The following is a 6,278-nucleotide window of genomic DNA, read 5'->3' on the forward strand; positions in this document are numbered from 1 at the left end:
TCCTGAGCGTGCATGATGTGTTGTCTTCCTGTGAATACAAGCTTTCTCCACAGACCCGGAGAGATCCCCACAGTAGCACTACTTCACGCCACCTGCTTGTGTAGCTCCTGACATGAACCTTCCTCCACATGTCCAAGAGGAAACGTCATAGGGAAAGACTCTAGCCAGCCCAGACGGGAGCTAGGCCAGCAATTCTTGTTTCTTAACAGAGCATTTTTTTTTTATTAAGACATGTCAATTTTTAAAAATTGTATTTTTTTTATGAATGTGATCATTTTGCCTGCATATCTGTCTATGTACCATGTATGTGCCTGGTGCCTGTGGATGCCAGAGAGGGCATTGGATCCCTGCAACTGGAGTTACAGACAATTGCTAACTGCCGTGCAGATGCTGGGAATCAAACTCAGATCCTGTTAGAGCAGCCAGTGCCCTAACTACTGAGCCATCTCTCCAGCCTCAAGATGTGTCATGTTTTTAAGAGTGAAAATGTTATATAACAGAAAAAAAGAATATACCTCACTATTCATAGAAATTCATTGTCGATTTTTTTTGAAACATCTCTCTGTTATAGACAATTTCTCCAGAAAAACGAGGCGAAGCCAGGTCTCTATGTTACTTGCAGTCATTCTGAGCAAGGTAGATGGCATCAGGAAACAGTTGCCTCTATAATTTGCCTACAGACACAAAACGTTGACATTTCAGTTGAACACTGGAAAATAAAGAGGACAGTTTGACCTTGGCCTGTCTTTTCAATTTGACCTCTTGGCCTGTATTTACAGAGAAATGTGGGCTCTTCTGAGAACCAGAAATTGCTTTGTTCCCATTCCCAGGCTTGGCTCACCTGTGTTCAGGAAACACCTGTCTACCTGCAGGGTAATCTGTTTTTAAACACTCGGTACAAAGTAAAATTTGCCTCTAGGGATTCCCAAGGTTCTGCTGTGTCAAAAGCTAAGAGAGAAGCCAGACCCTGTGATGAATGCGAAGTATTTAAAGGTGTAGAGGACACCGTTGCTAAAGAGTTGCTACTGGCTGCTGGGAGAGGAAGAGTAGCTTTTCTCTGGGGGATGGCTACTGGCAGAGCCCCATGTTCCTGTGGATGGCCCCACACTCACGCACACAGAGGCAGCACCAACTGGACTCAAGGAGTTATTCTAAAGAAAAAGAAAAAGGACATTAAGGTGGCAATGCATCAGCAGGGACCTGAGGGTAGGTGTGGAGAAAGAGAATAGGAAGTGAATGTGATCAAGGCATTGCACGCACGTGTGGAAACTCTCAACAAACTTCTACTTATCTTCCATCACCAAGGAATTCACGGGGTTGGTCAAAGAGGCTTAGATCCAACAGTTCAACCCCTCCCCCACACCCACACCCACAGGGCACACACATTGTCAGCACAGAGCAACTCTAACAGGGAAGAGGACCCTCACACAAACCCTCTGGGTGATACTTTGCAAAGCTGCATCTCCTTTTGATTGGCCAATTTACGAAGTGCTTTCTCTAGGCAGGGTGGTTAGAGCCCAGGGCTGAGCAAGGCGAAGGCTGGAATTTGGCTTTTCCTTGTACATGAGTGGAACCACGTGCACACAGGCTCTGAAGCTTAATGCTGCCTCTGCCCTGTCCTTTCTAATGCTAACCAATAGAATTCTTTTTCCCTAGTCAGACACATAAGGAAGCAGGGTTCCATTGTGTCAAGCTGAGACTATGACTTTCTAACAAAGCCTCCTGGCTTACCTAATTCTAGTGCTGGTGTTGTACTTAGTATTTCAACACACATGCACACACACGAGCACACGCACGTATACATATACGCACACATTAACCAATAGATGGCAGAAGATCTGAGGGGCTTGTCATAGAAGCCCCAGGCCGCTGGAGTTGTTTTTTTGCCAGTACCTGCATTTCAGAGCTGTGACTTATGAACAGAGACAAGAGGGTGACAGTACCTTTGAGCAAAACCACAACCCTCCCACTGACCCCTCCGGCAATAGATCAAAGACACTGCAATCCACCTTCAGGCAAAAAATTGAAGCCTGCCAGAAATGACCGAGAGCCCGTGCCTGTCAGATTCGAATAATGCTTGCCCTGCAGTGCCTGGCTGCCGGCCTCTGTGTAAGGGCACGGATGCCTCTTACCTATACCTGGTTCATTTGCTGGCTGGACTGTTGCTGGAGGCACTCAGGGAAGAGCCCACTTATTGCAAAACTTTTTTTTTTTGAATCAAGATTGTCTTCAGGGTGTTTCCAGGAGTGGCTCCAAATTAGTGCGATCCTTTCACAAGCCTTGTTATAAGTCATCTGAGATTTGTTCGGACAAATACTGTTGTGCTTTTACCATCCTGGGTAAGAAAAACAACCACTTCTTTAACTCTCCTTCAAGGTTATAGTCCAACGACTGTCTGGAAAGCGAAGGGTTTGGACTCTCCTGTATCTGTCTGTGTTTACTGAAATTTCACTAAATAAATAATTATCTCAAAAAAAGAGAAAGGAGATCTAGATTCCTAGAAAAAAACACATTATTTTGGCTTCTTTTTCTTCTACTTCCTCTTCCTCCTCTTTCTCCTCCCCCCTTATTCCTCTTCTCCTCTCCTTCTCTTCTTCCTCCTCTTCCTCTTCTTCCTCTTCTTCTTCTTGTCTTCTCCTTTTTCTTCTTTCTGAAGTGCTTGTCGGAGTGGGGAGCTTGGGGGTAAGCATAATCTCAATTATGGGATAGTGACTGCAGATCAAGGAATATAACGCAGTAGATAGAAACAATGGCTCAGACACAAGGCATAACTCAGTGGTAGACTGCTGGCCTAGCAGAGTCAAGGGCTTGATCCCAAAGCCTGCAGAAAACAAAGCAAAACAAAGCAGCCACCATACCCAAGACCTATGGATTACTACAGAAAGGGGCAGGAAAAGCCTTGCCAGAGGAACAGAAAAACCATGAGACTGCGTCTCTTAGAAATGCTGCCTAAAGTGACCAGAACAAGGACACCACGGTAGGCACGCTGACAAGGGCTCAAAGCTAGACAAAGAACTAAAGGCAACCAAGAAATGCTGAGAGTCCGAGGAATAGTCTTCTCCAGGAAGAGAAAGATAAACAGTTATGGTCAATCCTAAATGGTCAGCCCTGAAAATATATACAAATAAGTAACATTATATGGACTAAGGAGGTTATACTTACATATGTAAGAATTTACTCACACATATACATATCTAAGAGAAATAATTAATTTTTAAAAAGAGGCCATAAATTGAAAGAGTATACATGGAAGAGTTTTGAGGAAAAGAGAAGGGGGAAATGATATAATTTCATTATAATCTCAAAAAATAAAAATATTATTAAAAAAGAAGAAAAACATAAAAAGAAATGGAGCAAGAGAAGAGACAGGTGTTGAAGGATGAGAGGACAGACAGTGTGAGCGTGAGACCCTTGCCTGAGCTAGCTCTCCAGACCCAGTCACCACCAAACATTGATACAGAGGTCAGTCCTCACCTTTCTCTCCCAGAGGGTCAACAGCGGCAACAGTACAATGTGCCTGCCTTCCTCCCTCAGGGAGCTTCAGCGGGCCCTGACCTTCTAGGAACCCATCTTTAACAACCCGCTTTCAAGTGTTATGTCAGAAAGGCATAAGAAACATTGCTTTCAGTCAGGCAGTGGTAGAGCATGGCTTTACTTCCAGCACTCAGGAGGCAGAGGAAATCAATCTCTGTGAGTTTGAGGGCAGCCTGATCTACAGAGTTCCAGTGAGGGCTCTGTAGAGAAAACCTGTTTCAAAAAAAACAAACAAAACAACAACAAAAAGTGTTTCTCAACTGGTGAGTAGTGATCCCTTTGGAAGGTCAAAGGACCCTTTCATAGGTGTCACCTAAGACTATCAGAAAACACAGATATTGGTCTTAAAATTCATCACAGTAGCAAAATTACAGCTATGAAGTAGCAATGGAAATAATTTATGCTTGGGGGTCACCACAACATGAGGAAGTGTATTAAATGGTCACAGAATTAGGAAGGTTGAGAGCCACCGTTACAAGTCTTAAGGTGATGGACAGTTGAAAAGAGAGAGAGTGGCTAAGAGCACTTGCTGCTCTTCCTGAGGACCCAACTTTGGTTCTCAGTATCCGAATCACGTTACAACTGTCTGTAACTCTGTCTCTTAGGAATCTAATGCCCACTTCTGGACACCACAAGTACCACACACACAGCATCACACATATCCACAATAAAACAATCCCTTTAAAAAGAGACCTAGGGAACGTCCAACAAATGTGCAGGACAGTAGGGCTGTGCGAGCCAAGGTTAGACGCAGCAGTCATTAGATGAGTCTAACCTTGGCTCCCACAGCTCTACCGGTGTGTCCTGGTGACTCCTGGTGAATATGGATTGACAGATGATGTCAGTGCCATGGCCAGGGTAATTGACCACATGCAGGAAGAACCGTGAGCGTCTGGGCAGCTTGCTTCTACCCTAATGACATAGTTTGTTCTGTTTGTAAACTCTTTCAATGAAACAGACAGAAGTCACATCATACAAATTTTCTGGCTAGACATTACTTTGAGAATAATGTTTGTGTGTGTGTGTGTGTGTGTGTGTGTGTGTGTGTGTCCATGTGCATTGTATGTATGTATGTATGTATGTATGTATGTATGTACGTACGTATGTATATCCAAGTCATTTAGGGCCTGTGGAGAAAATATTTGTGTGGACTGGATTATACACAAGCCATATAAAGACTTACTGGCCAGAGGAACAGGTAAGAAATTTTTGTTTTAAACTATAAAGTGGTACTATCGCCTTGAAAGGAAAGATGGCATCTTCTGGAGGCCATTCTGGATGTGACTGAACACTGGGAACCTCATGTTCTTTATGGAGCTACGTTTGAATTGGATTCTTTTTTGTGCATATGGAAGGATGTCAAAACAAAACACTAATTATGACTTATTTATTCAAAACAGCTTATGGAGAAGAAATGGAAGCAAAGCAAACAGTGCTGAAAGATAAATCAACCAGACCATGAACGCCGTTCTGCTTTTTTATATTCTGTACTGTCTGTGACAAGCACCAACCAGACAGTTATCATGCAGTACGATCATGAGTGGAAAACTCCAGGTGTTACTCTACATGATTTAGAGCAATCTAAAAACCAGCCTTTTGTTACTTTACAACCAAGGAAACTAGACAATTCTAATCTGCCACTAAACAATGATGGGTTTAAAATGAGTCCGAGAATCTGGGAAATGGCTAAGTCATAAAGGGCTTGCCACACTAGCATCCGAGCACTCGGGGTTTAAAGGAAAAAGGGATGTGCTAGAGAGATGTCTCAGCAGTTGAGATCATCTATTGTCTGGCAGAGGACCCACACTCCATTCCCAGCACCCATGCTGCATGGTTCACAACTCCAGCTCCAGGTCCGGGGCCCTCTCCTGGACTCTGCACTCACATGTGCATGAGCTTACATGGACATTGCACACAAAGGCACATTACTAAATAAAGCTTTTTTTTTTCTTTTTAAAGCCAGAGGCAATGGCACACACCTGAAATTACAACACTGAGGGAGGAGAACAGGAGGGGTCCTGCAACTTGCTGGACAGCAAGTCTGGCTGTCAGTGAACTCACCTGATATCAAACTGTGGCCTCTAAACATACATGTAAACACATGAACACGTATGCACATGCACAAACAAATAATAGAAATAAAATTGGTCCCCTACTAGGAGTTTTAAAATATCCTAGACTAACAGTTCACCGTGTGTGTGTGTGTGTGTGTGTGTGTGTGTGTGTGCGCGCGCGCGTGCTACTTTTTTAAAAAATAATTTTGCCTCCTTGGCACTAAACCACCAACCAAAGAGTACACATGGAGAGACCCATGGCTCCAGTTCCATATGTAACAAAAGATGGCATTGTCTGGCATCAATAGGAGGAATGGATCTTGGTTCTGTGAAGGCTCATTTCCCAAGTGGAGAGGAATGCCAGGGTGTTGAGGTGGGAGGTGGGAGGTGGGAGTGAGTGTGTGGGTGGGTGAGTGTGGGAACATCTTCATAGGAGTGGGGGGGGATGGGAGAGGGGAGAAGGGGATAACATTTGAAATGTAAATACATAAAATACCCAATAAATAGAAAAAGAAGCTAAAAAAAAATAATTTTGCTCTAATTTTCACAGTCTCATTATTTCAGTTTGAACCACACTGACATTTCTCTGAAACTTCCCCCCTTTTTAATTGAAATTAATTTTTGTACAATATATTCTGATTATAGTTTCCCCTCTCCAACTCTTCCCAAATCCTCCTTACCCACCCAAAC

The sequence above is a fragment of the Rattus norvegicus genome, chromosome 19, assembly GCF_021556685.1.
Source record: "Rattus norvegicus strain SHRSP/BbbUtx chromosome 19, alternate assembly SHRSP_T2T, whole genome shotgun sequence".
Taxonomy (NCBI): domain Eukaryota; kingdom Metazoa; phylum Chordata; class Mammalia; order Rodentia; family Muridae; genus Rattus; species Rattus norvegicus.